General features: G+C 33.0%; 1 protein-coding gene across 4 annotated transcripts in view; it reads left to right on the top strand.

The window, feature by feature from the left end:
• Positions 1-14,033, top strand: part of NAALADL2 (N-acetylated alpha-linked acidic dipeptidase like 2) — a 1,259,279-nt gene that overhangs the window by 203,196 nt on the left and 1,042,050 nt on the right. Inside the window, exon 3 of one of the 4 annotated variants that reach the window (XM_046659060.1) lies at positions 5,784-5,837. The exons of the other annotated variants lie outside the window; for them this stretch is intronic. The gene's annotated coding sequence lies outside the window, so the exon portion shown is untranslated. The remainder of the gene's footprint in view (positions 1-5,783; positions 5,838-14,033) is intronic. 4 annotated transcript variants of the gene reach the window in all.

The raw sequence follows: 14,033 nt of genomic DNA, 5'->3' as shown, positions 1-14,033 counted from the left end.
AAATGCAAAAAATGTGGCACTAAATAGACCACAGAAAGGACACTTGTTTACAATATGAGAGCTAAAACAAGAAACAGATCTCTTTGTTCAACCTTGCCTGGGAATGTGCACACAGTGTGATGTAAATTTTTCACCACTCTGTGCACGTGTACATCCTTGAATGACAATGAAAGCACAGCAAGTTCCAAATAAATGTTACAGAGTAGGTGAATTCATAAACATGGAATCTACGAATAATGAGGATAGATTGTATGTCTTTTACTGAAGTGCTTCTCAAACACTAGCTTGGTAAAAGTCAGATTCCTGTGCCTACCCTCTGAGATTTCGATTGAATACATCTGGAGTGGGGCCTTTGAATTTGCTTTTCCAACTAGTTTTTGAACGATGCTGATAATGCCAGTTCAGGGAACACACTTTGCAGAGCTCTTTCATAATAAATAACAGGTATAACAATTCTCTAAAACATATACCTTCCTGGAATTGTGAGCTCAAAAGTGGTGATAAATTGTTAAATCATATTTTATGCTTATCTTCAACTTTACATGTTGGATGCCAATTTTTTTCCAAACTGATTGAACAAATTGTTTCTTATTATCGCCAGTATTTGGTATAACCAGACTTTTTCATTTTTGCCAGTCATTTGATTTTTATTTGCATTTCTCTAATCACTGAAAAAGTTGAGCACCTTTCCATTATGTTTATTTGTCTTACACATTTCCTCTTGTGAGAAGTACCTGTGTAGATCTTTTGCTCATTTGCCATTGGGTTATTGTTGGTGGGCTAAGTTATATTAGTAAGTGTATACACGATTAGAATTGTTATATCTCCCTCCTTGGTGGATTGTACCTTTTTTATTATATATTGACCCTCTTTATCTTTAGTAAGTTTTGCCTGTCATATATGCTAAGTTGATGGCATATCGCGGACAGTGATCAACTTTTGATGCTCTTGCAAAGTCAAATGTCACTTTCGTATTTATTTGAAGATTATCTACTTTTCTCTTTGGCTGCTTTCAAGATAATTTCTGTCTCTTTGTTGTTCTGTATTTCTGTACTCTGTCTAGATATGAATTTCTGTTTGTTTATACAGCTCATACTTCATTGAGCTTCCTAATCTTTGGTTGATATCTTTGATCAGTTCTGAAAAATTCTCAATCCTTACCTTTTTTAACATTGCCTGTGTTCTATTCTCTCTCTCTTCTCCCTCTGTCACCTAAATAGAACTTTTAACTTTCTCCATCCTTTATGTCTTCATTTCTCTTCCACATATCCCATCTCCATGTCTCTCTAGGCTGCATTGTGGATAATTTCTTCACATATATTTTCTAGTTCACTGGTTTCTCCTTCAACTTTTTATAAACTGCTTTTAAATTTAATTATTATATTTTTTAGTTCTAGATTTTCCGCTTTGTGCTTTTGCACATATACTGATTCATAATAGATCTTAATCTCTTCTTATATTTCTATAAGTATATTAAACATACTTATTTTATATTCTGCGTATGATGATCCCAATTTTAAATTACATGTGAGGATCATATTTGTGGCTCATATTGTATTTCTGTTGGACAGTGCTACCCTAGGGATTGAGCAACCTTCCTGGACTGTGAGGTAAAGGAACAAGATGGAAGGGTCATGGGAACCTGTGACCAAGGACTTGATCTGAATTAACTCCCCAGACTTCTTTTAATTGTGACAGAATCCTCTCTCATGTAGGGGAACAGGAGATGTAGGAGGGGACAAGACAACAAATTAATAAACACACATCCAAGTAGTATACTATCAGGTCATAGTAAATGCCATGAAAAAGAAAGCAAGGTAAGGTGATAGAGAATAATTGGAAGAGTGAATGGATAGTTAAAATAAATTGTTAAGGGAAGAGCTCCCTGGTGAGGAGAAATTTCAGCAGAAACTGAATAAAGAGAGAGTGAAGTAATGTGACTGTCTAGGGGAGAGTGTTCTTTGAAGATAGAAGCTAGAATAGTGTGTGCAGTCAAGAAGTGGGAAAAGTGTCCTCTCACACAGCAGTGCTGGCAGTGTGAATTGTAACAGCTCTTGAGGAAGCATTCTGGCAACAATTATTAAAGTTAAAAATGCATAAACTTTTGCCCCACAATCCCACCTCAGAGACTGTATCCCATAGTGAAAAAACATTAAATACATTAACAGGTATTAGGTATATGTACTGATGATTATTGCAGGAGTGTTTTTAATGGCAAAAGACTAGAAACCAAGTAAATGCCTATCAATAGAAGTGGATGGCAAAATAAATTAATACACTATATCATGTAATATTATACAGCCACAAAAACATGAAATATAATTGTTAATCTTGGATAGGCATTTTTCAGGAAAATAGTATATTACAATCCTATTTTTCAAACAATCAGAGACAGAATAAATCCCTACAGATGAGTGTGTATAAATTTTAAAATAAATATCTAATTTTGTCACCACAGAGAGAAATATGAGATTTCTGTATTGGCTTATTGACATGAATCACTGACTGTGAGGGGGACAAACTGACAACAGAAAAGAAATATAACGAATTATAGACTTTCATGGAATGTTCACATTTATTCAGTTTTGTAAAATTGTATATGCCACAGAAACATACACACACATATCAACATTCTTCTGTTATGTCTTGGATCTTTACAAAATATCGTCCTTGGTCAAAAAGAAAAAATTCTAAAAATGATATATTTGATGAGTCACATTTCCTTATTGAAATTTAGTGAACTAAAATCAACACTATGAAAAAGCCAAAACCAAAAAAAACAAAACCAAAAACTCTCTAACACCATCAAAAAAAATCTTATACACTTTAGGAAAACAAAGTAACAAAACATTTTTCTAAATAACCCTTGGATTAAAGAGGAATTTAGAATAATGAAAAGCAAAATATTTTATAATACAAAAACAAAAAATACTTTGCACTGAATACAACTAAAGCTGTGCTGAAAGAAAATACATAGCCTTAAATATTTATCTTTTAAAAAGACAACATAAGTAATCTAAGCATTCTAATTAATAATAAACCAATAAAAAAATTAAATTAAAAAGTACAAGATAATTGATAAAGATAGGAACTGGCCCCATGGCCTACTGCTTAAGTTTGGTGCACTCCACTTCTGCAACCTGGGTTCAGTTCTTGGGTGCAGACCTACACCACTCATGGCGGCCATGCTGTGGTGGCAGTCCACATACAAAGTCGTGGAAGATTGGCACAGATGTTATCTCAGCGAGAATCTTCCTCAAGCGAAAAGAGGAAGATTGGCAACAGATGTTAGCTCAGGGAGAATCTCCCTCAGCAAAGAAAAAGAAAAGAAAGAAAGAATTGATAAAGGTAAAACTAAAGTAAGTGTATAGAAAGGAAAAATAAGTCAAACTTGGTACTTTGAACATATTAATCAGAAAATGATAAGCCCAATTAAAAAAATAAGACAAAATGAAAATATAAAGTCAGGATATGAAAGGAGCAAAAACCATAGTACAGAAGATTTTAAAATAATTATGAGACTATAAGATATTTCTATAACAATAAGCTTAAAATTCAGAGAAATTATGAATTTTAAATAAAATGTGAGCAAGTCAAAAGATATTGAACTAATTACAGGTCTGGTAGGGCATGTTCCAGTAATGGAAGGATAGTTTTATGTTGGAAAATGAGAAAATTTTAGAAATGCAACAGTATAATTTATTATAACATCAAATTAACATACAGAATACATGAATTTATGTATAGAAGTTGGAAACCGGTTGATAAAATGTCTGAACACATTTTTGTTCATCTGCACACATTTTGGAAATTGAAAATCTAAGTAAAATATGAATCAAGAGAAACTGCCTAAACAAGATAAAGGCTTTTTCTAAAATTAGCATTAACTTCATTATTATAGCTAAATCTTAAAATATTTACCATTATAATGGAGAGCACCAAGACACGAAGATCACCCATCAACACTTTTATTCAACATTGTTTTTTAGGTCATTGCTAATGCAATCACGACATATACACACAAAATATATGCTGTTAATAATAGAAAAGAAGAGATCAAATTGCTATCTGCAGATGATTCAGTTGCATGCCTGGAAAACTAATAATCAGAACAAATAAACAAGTAAAGTTCCTAGATTCAGGGAAAAATATTAAAAAATCCATACCATCATGAACCTTTAAAAATTGAAAGGAAAATATAAATCTCTTTTATAATAATGAAAAAAGTTGTAAAACATAAACAAACTTCACGCAAATGACCCAGAATCACCAAGTATACTTTATATTATTAAAGAATAGAAAATTACGTGAATAATTGTAGATACTTGATTGGTATGACGACAGACTCTGTTTTTAAATGGCGTGATTTAAAATCAGTTCCAAATTGTTATGGTGATGTATGCCTCCATTTTTGGAGCTTAAGAAAGGCATGGGAGGATACAGTAGACTATTCACATTGGTTACTTAAAGGTGGTGGGATTGGAAGAGACAGAGGAATGCTGCTTATGCTGTACGCATCTCTGTCTTGAGTTGTTTTGATAAGCTTTTCGTTTTTGTCAATATATAGTAGGAATTTTTTTTGTTAAGTATGTGTGGGCTTTGGGTGCAGAGAGACTCTATAGTTGTCCATGTTTATTCTTTATTTACTGGCTTCATTTCTTCAGGAAAGTCACTCTCCTTATCGAAGCCTTAATTTCTGCGCCTTTAAAGTAGGGATAATAATAGTTATTACCTCCATATGGTTGATGTGAGGATTAAATAAGCTGTATGAAAATCTAAGAGCATAGTTTAGCAGAGTGAACACTCTTAGTAAGTGGAAGCCATTTTATCTTGGATAAAAGCGGCCTTATTCTGATGGTGCTTCTTGTCCAACCTGCTGTGTTAGTTTAACAGTTTCCCCCAGGCAGCTATGGTGTAGGGGAAAGGATGTTGGGTCTTAAATGCATGGAGCACTGAATTTAGTAAGTTTGAGTATAGCATTGGCCCAAAACTGTATAAATCATAATGTTGTAAGAAATAGTTGATGACCAAGCTGTTAATTTTCATAAATTTTTATTATAGGCAGCCTGACAAATTTACATCTGTGACCACTTATAAAATAATTGTTAAACCAATCAAACTGTCAGAGTTGAAATGTTGCTATTTCTTGATTACATGGGTACCTGTGTTTTGTTAATTTATCTAAAATGCATTATATTCCTGGCATATGACTAGAAATTTATTTAGAAAAAAAGATACAATCTTTTAGTACTTCCCGGTTGTCCAAAATGATTTGATGAAATATGCACTTGGCATCATGATTCTCATCTTTGATATGCATGAAGATTGAGAGTATTCAATCTTCAGAACATGGACATTGGCATATCATTTGACTTCATAATATTAATAGTGTGCTTTCCTTCACTTCCAAAATGTCTCATTCTTGAAGCACTCTAAAAACTTAGGGAGATAACCAGATATTTCCTGCTGAGGAATAATGTCAAAAGTCTTAGTTAGTGATTAAAAACCTCTTCATAGCAATTTCTTTTACAGTTCTTCAAAACGTTATTGAAACCTCTTTTTGTTTCTTCTTAGTAAATTTAAATACACTTTGATTACGTCATCTGCAATATATATTTAGCCTTAATTTCCCATTTGAAAGCACCTCAACATTTGAAAGGAACTGTTTCCTTTTTTAATTCAGGCTCCCAAAGGCAAGGGAAACTCATGGATATCCAGTGCTCTGTGGTAGCTACCACCTGTGAGGGTCTTTGCCCAGAGTCTTCTGTTGTTTCATTCCCCAGGCATTTTCCGGTGTCTCTTGTTACAATGACACTCTCATTCAGAAGCGCCCTACTGTAAGTATATTTGTTTTTGATTTTTACTGTTTTGTTGGTTTTGACAGTTGTCTGAAAACAAATATTCTCGAAAGGACTCTTGATTTTGTCCAAAATATTACAGTTTTGCAGTTTACTTGACTGCTGTCCTATGAAGAAATTTGTCATAATTATAGTTTATCCCATTTTCCTTATTTTATTCTAAATTTGGAAGTCTAAGCTCAACTGGCAATGTCTGCTTTTGGATATTTTGTGCTATGTTCAAAATTGCTACTCTAAAGACTTAGAATGCACACATTGACGTGCTACTTGGAAAATAATATGACATTGCATGAATTTTAGTCATGAGATTAAAAAGAGGATGTGATAAACTGTGCAAATAGATATTTTTTCAATGAAGAAATGTTTTTGAAATGCCAAGACTAGGTGCTATCATTACGTTAGGAAGAACAGAAAGAACCTACATGTCCACCCTTGTACACCTTATGTTCTAATGCAGATACTAATATTGATCGGGTAAAATCACACACAAAATATAGGGGAGAGACAGGTTCCCTATAATCCAAAGGATGATTACGACTTAAATAACTGAGGAGAGGAGGAAAGTGTGTTCCAGGTAAAGGGAATAGAATAAATACGGGGCATTGAGGATCGAAGGGAATGCTGAAGGAACTGGCCCTGAGAGACAGAGGAGAAGCAACGAGAGAGGTGAGAGAAGTAAGCAGGGGCCAGAGGATCTTACAGAAAATTAAAACTGTGACTCAAGGAGAACCAGTATCTGGGACCAAGTACTCAATGACTGTTGGATTACTTTTCATTTTCAATAGCTACTCATAATCAGTTACTCATTATCTGAGGTTTCCATGTGTCACATACACACACACACACAGACACACACACCTCTCACTATATTTAAAAAATTTAAAACAAACTTTTAAAATTATACTGATGATTGGGGCCAGCCCTGTGGCCGAGTGGTTAAGTTCGCACGCTCTGCTTTGGTTGCCCAGGGTTCTGCTGGTTCGAATCCTGGGCATGTACATGGCATTGCTCATCAGGCCATGCTGAGGCAGCATCCCACATGCCACAACTAGAAGGACAGACAGCTAAAAATACATAACTATGTACTGGAGGGCTTTGGGGAGAAAAAGGAAAAAAATAATAAAAATTTTATAAAAAAGTAATAAAAAATAAAATTATACTGATGATGAAGAAAGACATAATTTCTTCATGAGGTACAAATTTACATGTCCTTTAATTCATTCTTTTTTCTCCCTTAGAAACTTAACATGAATTTTAGCTAACCAATCCAAGATGAACCAAAACCTTTTTTTTTTTTTTGCTGAGGAAGATTAGCTGTGAGCTAAGATCTGTGCCAGTTTTCCTCTATTTTTATATGTGGGTTGCTGCCACAGCATGGCTCATCAGTGGTGTATGTCAACACCCTGGATCTGAACCTGAGAACCCAGGCTGCCAAAGTAGAGCGTGCCAAACTCAACCAGCAGGCCATGGGGCCAGGCTAAACCTTATTTTTTATATTAAAATTTAACTCTCTCTATGATATCAACAGTATGATTATACTTCAGATATCATAGTAGAATATTAATTTTTCTCATTTTAAAATAAATGACTAAATTTTAAATATTGCCTATAATTAATTTTCTTAGTTCACAAAGAAATACTGGGCATCTAACCAACTTGTATGTGAATAAGCTCTCCTGTTACTGAACACAAGAATTTGAAGCATATTAGCAGCAGGACTTATCATGCTTCAAGGCTTCAGAATGCTTTCCATCTATCATGTAATGGCTCCTTAGCTCTTTCCAAAAATAGCTCCTCCCTGTTGTTCTTCTCTTTATTATTAGATGTAGCCTATATGTGGGATGTTTCAGTTCTAAAACTGAAGACAATTACTATTTTGATAATTGGGTATACTCCTGTGTGAGGGTGTATACCATTTAAATCTCACAGCATCAGTTTATTGATTTTGTTCAGGGTCAAAATTAGAATCAATAATCTCAATACAACATGATGCTGTGCATGGTGCAAAGTTTAAATATTCATTCACTGAGTTGAGTCTTACAATGTCAAGGGGAAAGCATAGTTAATAGGATCATAAGTACCTACAGTGATACTAGAGCAGATTTAACAAGTAGACTCATGATATTTATGTCTTAATAATATTATTTTTTTATAATGTGTGGGCAATGAGAAATAACTTTCTATTTTGAATTTTATCATAGTAAAAACAAATATTAAAAAACAAATATCACCTTTCAATTATTTTATGTGTTCTACTTATTCTGGCATGCCTACTTGGTGTTACACTTAGAAAGAAGCCCAAATATCCATTTAAATAAAAAATTCAAGATAAATAGAAATTTAGCCAGAGACAAGAGTGCCAAAATTGAACCTATATAACTATATTATTTTCTGTAGTTTTAGTATGCTTTATTTCAAAATTGTATATAATAAAAGTATCAAGATAAATTAAGAAAAAAGCTAAAAAATTGCAAAGAAGTGCCAAATATTATACAAACTTTAGTTCTCTAATACAGTTAGGATTTATAGATATTGATAAATAGATGGCTAGACCTTCTTGTGTAGATAGATATAGATATAGGTATGTGTGTGTTTGCATGTAATTAAATATATTTCTTTTTAATATTTTTCAGCCATTTGGTATTTCCTAAACTTTGCCCTGGTAATAAAAAGAGAAGACTGAGAAGACTATAGTAACTTTTACAACAGAAAATGTTAGTTCAAGTTGACAATTTTTAATCTTGCTTTAACACTAGACACTAATATTCATCACACTGTGCATGCAATTCAAAGTGAAAATGAGAATCGGTTTTTTTCAGAGCTATAGAGTGTTCAAAGCTCGAGTTGTATAAAGTAGCTTAGGCTTTTGAGAATAGGGAGAGTATTAGGGAGAGTTTTTAAAGAAACATTTATATTCATTTCAATTTTTAATTTAATTTTTATTAGATTTTAATGCATTACATTTTGTGAATATGTAGCCTTCAACTTTTTTCTTTTTCTCTCATATACAGTTACTTATTAAAAGAGATTTACCATTTCAGCCAATAATTTTACATGTCAAAATCACACACTCTCCTTATACACAAACTTCTTTGTATATACTAGATTCACATTTTTCTCTGTAATAATAAGAACTTGAAATTAAAAACGGTATTACTTGTACAGTTATAAAACCCATATACTTCATGCTTTTAGAATTTGTGGAGATTCAGTTAGAGTAACTAATAAATATTACCTTTACTTAATCAACAGAAATTACAGATGCACCGTTTAAACACAGTGAGTGGTTATTAAAGCTTTGTAAAAGAATAAGCGGCCATAAGCCCTTGCAAAATAGCTGTTTACAAATATTTAAGTGCCATTTATAAGTTAAGGTCATCTAATCATTGAGGTTGTTCCTAAGGGGTCCGTTAACCTTCTTATAAAATTAAAGTTTTGTAAGCTACTTTGAGTAACTGCATATAGTCATAATGAATACAATTGAATTTCTTTAAAATATTCACACTTTGCAGCTATTCCAAACATCCTCACCTAGATTAGTGAGTTTTTTTCTGTATTTTTTAAGTAAACTACAATCAAATTAGTCAGTGTTTCAGTTTTCTATACTAAGACTAATATGGCAGCTTATTGATGAGAGGCTATCTTTCATGACTGTGTTATATAATTGTAGATGGTACCTGGGTATATGACAGACATGTGTTGATTAAATGTGTGGTTCTTTTAAAATTCAATACACAGTCTTGATCAAAATTCTTGGAAAACTATTAATGAAAGTTTATTCCTTATCCTTGTAAGGAACCTGACTCAAACCAGCAAGCTACATCTTATTTAATAGTGAGACATTAGGTGAACTCCCATTAAAGTCAGGAAAAAAAGACTACAGTTATTTTGTCACCTGACCATTGTGATAAAGTAGATCTCAGTAAAAAAAGAGTACTCTCCTTCCAAATTGTTACTTTTAGTTAAAATATGTTGTTTTCTTCTTACTCTATGAATAGTTATTGGAGACAGTATTTTGTGGGACAAAAAAATTAATTTTAGAGTTTGGGTCCAGCACTGTGTCAACACAAATAATCCATAACCAACCTATAAATCAAAATTCAGGTGAGTTTATTATGAGCCAGAGTGAGGATTATAACCCAGGAAGGCCTAACGACTTTCTGGAGAGGCATGGGTTTCAGTACAGTCTTATATCTTTTTAGAACAAAGAACATACATTAAACACACCCAGGATACATTTTCATCAAAATTTCAAAGAGGTATTCAGTTGGAAATTAGCAGATCAACATGATTCTGATGTCAGGAAAGGACTAATCCAAGCATTCTTATCTTAAGAGAGTGCATTCTTTACTTTCAAGGTTAAGCAGATGTACAATGTATGTGTGATAGGCCGTAAGTGAGGCTTTTTAATTTAAGCAGAATCAGTTTTGAACTTGAATAGTTACTTGAATTTTCAATATGTGAAAATTTCTTGTCAGCTGCTTGGCCAGTTAACCTTGTTCAAGACAATTCACGTGTTACCTTCAGAATCTTAGTCTGTAAACAGGTTACAACATCAACAAGAACAACAATCTGTCATGCAGTTGTTACAATAACACCCTGAGGATAACATATCAAAACACTTTATAAGTGGCAAGGCAATAATAGATTTGGTATGCTTATTAACATAAATACTGAAAACCGTAAGCGTAATATTTAATTTATTTTTTGTTAATTATGAACCTTTCTATTTTCTCTCATGAACTGTATGTCCTGCCTGTCTATATTATATAGTATTCTCTTCAAACATGCTGCGTTTTCTGCCCACTCTGCCTTGACATTTTTGTTAGCTTTTCCCCTGTGCCTGGATTGCTCTTTTTCTATTATCTGTGTTCATTAAAATAGTCTTCAGCCTTCAAGATCCACAAGAATACCAATTGTTCCATGAACTACTCCACTCCCACCTTCTTTTTCTAGTTGGTGAAATCTCTTCCTCTTTTGCCAGTCATGGAGCTTGTCCCTTTCTCCTCATCAGTTGTTCCTTTCGGCCTCTGAATCCCTGCCTCTCTAGAGTAGTCTGTGAATCAGCAGTGTGGACATCAGCAGGGAGCTTGTTAGAAAGGTAGAATTGCAGGCTACGCCCCAGACCAAGATCCCTGGATGATTCCTATGCATATTACAGTTTGAGAAGTACTGCCCTAATTAATTATAAACTCCTTGGAGGTGGGGACATGGTGAAGGGAGAACTTTCCTGTCTTGCCTTGGTACCCTCCCGAAGGCCCCTTAGCACGTAACAGGTGTTCAGTAAAGGGATGTCGAGTTGAATTGAATCTTATTTTTAGTATTTTGAAGTCAGGAAAATCCAATTTAGGAAAACTCAAATGTTAAGGAAGGATATTCTAAAGTCAGAGCAAGAAGAAAGCTATTCATTATTGATGCTACTCACATCAACTAATCAATATTTCTTGGTCATCAACTACTACTGTACTTTTTCATGCATAAAATATTAGTATAGATCCTTGATCTTATAAAAAAAAGATCTTCAGTCTAACCTTCACCTTCAAAGAATTTATTTAGATAACTGAATCAAAATGTTGTTACTTTGTCATCCTTGTAAATATTTAATATATGCTATTAGAAGTCATGACAGAACTTTAGGGCATTGTTCATCCAAAAATGACTGGCAAATATGAAGATGTGATTTCATTAAATTATTTAAACAGATCTATTCATCATTTGTCTTGATTTTCTATAAAATGGTCAATAAAATCATAAGCAAAATTTCTCATTTATACAAGTAAAATGATTTTATAATGTAAGATATTTTTTTCCAATGTATAATTTTAAGTCAGTTTGATATTTTCCCCTTGCATACTTTATTTACAAGATTTTTTCTGTCTAGAATTTCATCAAAAATTTAAAAGGTTTATGAGTACTATTAAGTTACATTTACCTGTCTGTACTCGCTAATTGCTGTGGATTAAATTAAACATGTCTTTAAGTGTAGGTGGTTTCTTTTCATTGCCTGGGAAGTTGCAAGTCCGCTTTTCTCATCATCAGCTGATATGTGCTTCAGGAACAGAAACTAACTTTAACATTAGTCCAAGCAAAATGTAATTAGGACAGCTAATCTGCTGAAAAATACCCCCAGTAAAAATCCCTTTTTTATGTAATGCCATTTTAATGGAAATGGTATTTTTATGAAATGCAAGTGACAAAGACGTGAATGATGGCTGTGAGCCTTTTATTTAATTTTGTGTGTTCCCTAATTTGCTAATAAAGGAAGAGTAGGAGCACTCCACACCTACCATTTTGGATCTGGAATAGATTTTTAAAGTAGAATTTTTAATGTAAAGGTTGAATTTTACTTAAAATAATTTTTTAAAATAACAAAACTAGGCCCTAATTGATCCTCTAAAAGGGTTATGTGTGTGTGTATGTGTGCGTGTGCATGTGTGTATGGTGTGACAACCATAAGTAGAAGTTCTTTCTCATCACTGTCCCTTTTCATTAATGTGGAGAATTGAAATTGACTTTGCTTGTGTGAGTTTCCTTTTCTTTTCTTTTCTTTTAAGAATATTCTGAATTTAGGATTTAGATATTAAGGGCAATTTAAAGGGATTGATAATTCTCTTAAAAATAACAGCTATTATTACATCACAATTTATGAGTTTCCTAGTTTATGCTAGGAAATATACTGTTTTAAGCTTTTCTTATTTTATTCTACAACAGTTGTGTGAGAATGATACCATTATTCTCATTTCACAGATTGTGAGACTCAAGCTCAGAGACATTAAGAGACAACTAGTAAATGGCCCAGTTCGGATTTGATTCCCTTTTAGCCTAAAGCCAATTCTAATATCTTTGACCAATAGGCTGTAGTCCTCAATAAAAATACTTGTTTCTTAATGCTGTGCTAGAAGCCACAATGACAGAGTAGCATGTACATATGGTACCATTTTGCTCTTGAATTGTGTCGGAAGTGAATTTTGGGCTTTAATTTTGGTGTCACTACAATGTGCTGTAAGTTTGAGATACCTACTTTGAAATCCAAAATTGTGTAAATATTTAAAACCTTCCGTGAAATATATGAAATACAAATGTGCTTTTCACCTACAGACTTGTGGTTAGGTGAGACCAGGTAATCATCTAACTAAATGGTCCTTAGAAAGATAATGCTAATGAATTATCCAATTCTTTGCCAAAACTTAAGTTCTTTCTGAAATGATTCTTCTTTCTAAATTTCACACTATTTCTTCATTTTGCCAACCCAGGTTGATTTTACCTTTTAAATTTAATTTGAATAGGATAAAAGTGATAATATTCTGAATTTTGATGATATTGCAACCTATTTTGGAGATTAAATCATTCTAAGTAAGGCACTCAGCACTTTGGTTTCATGAGCTAAGTAGAGAATTAGTATATACAAAATTAGGCATGAGAATCCATGTTCTGCCACTTCCTAAGTATCTACTAGGGTGACTGTTTCCAAACAGTAGGGTGCCACGTAAAATTCATAGGAGAGACACAGAGAGCATCACAGGATCTTTCAATTTTTCGAGGAAAACACAAAGATACTCAACATCTGTTGGACATCTGTTGGACACCATGCAATCTACTAGCTCAAAGAAGTTCGTCATTTAAACATTAGTTTGTACTGCATTCCTTTCGATGATATCACATATTTACAAAGATGGATTTTAAAAGTTTGCTTGATAAAAGCAAGTACCACACGAATAGCAACATGGAACAGGAAATGAGGGTGGCAGTGTCCGCTATGACTTTAAGATTTGAGAAGTTGTGCGGTGCCCAACAGGAACACAAACCCCATTAGTAAGTAATTGTAGTTATTTAAGAATGAAATAAAAAATATTAGTCTCTTCTTTAAAGTTGTGTTTATTTTTTTAAACAGCTACTAAGATTTGGATTTAAATACTTATAAAGTAGTTTGGATCTAACTACTTAAAATAAGGGTCTGTTACTTATTTCATAAATATATGTAATATATATATGAAATAAACCATAATGAAATATAATTCACATGCTATTAAATTTTCTCATTTAATATATACAATTCAGTAGTTTTAACTATATTCAAAGATTTGTGCAGTCATCACCAAAATAGATGATAGAAGTTTCTCATCACTGCCTCTCAAAGAAGAAACACTATACCCATTATCAGTCATTCTTCATTTC

This window comes from Equus quagga, chromosome 4 (genome assembly GCF_021613505.1).
Source record: "Equus quagga isolate Etosha38 chromosome 4, UCLA_HA_Equagga_1.0, whole genome shotgun sequence".
Classification (NCBI taxonomy): domain Eukaryota; kingdom Metazoa; phylum Chordata; class Mammalia; order Perissodactyla; family Equidae; genus Equus; species Equus quagga.
Note: the sequence above shows the minus strand (reverse complement) of the source record. Positions and strands in the feature narration are given on the sequence as shown.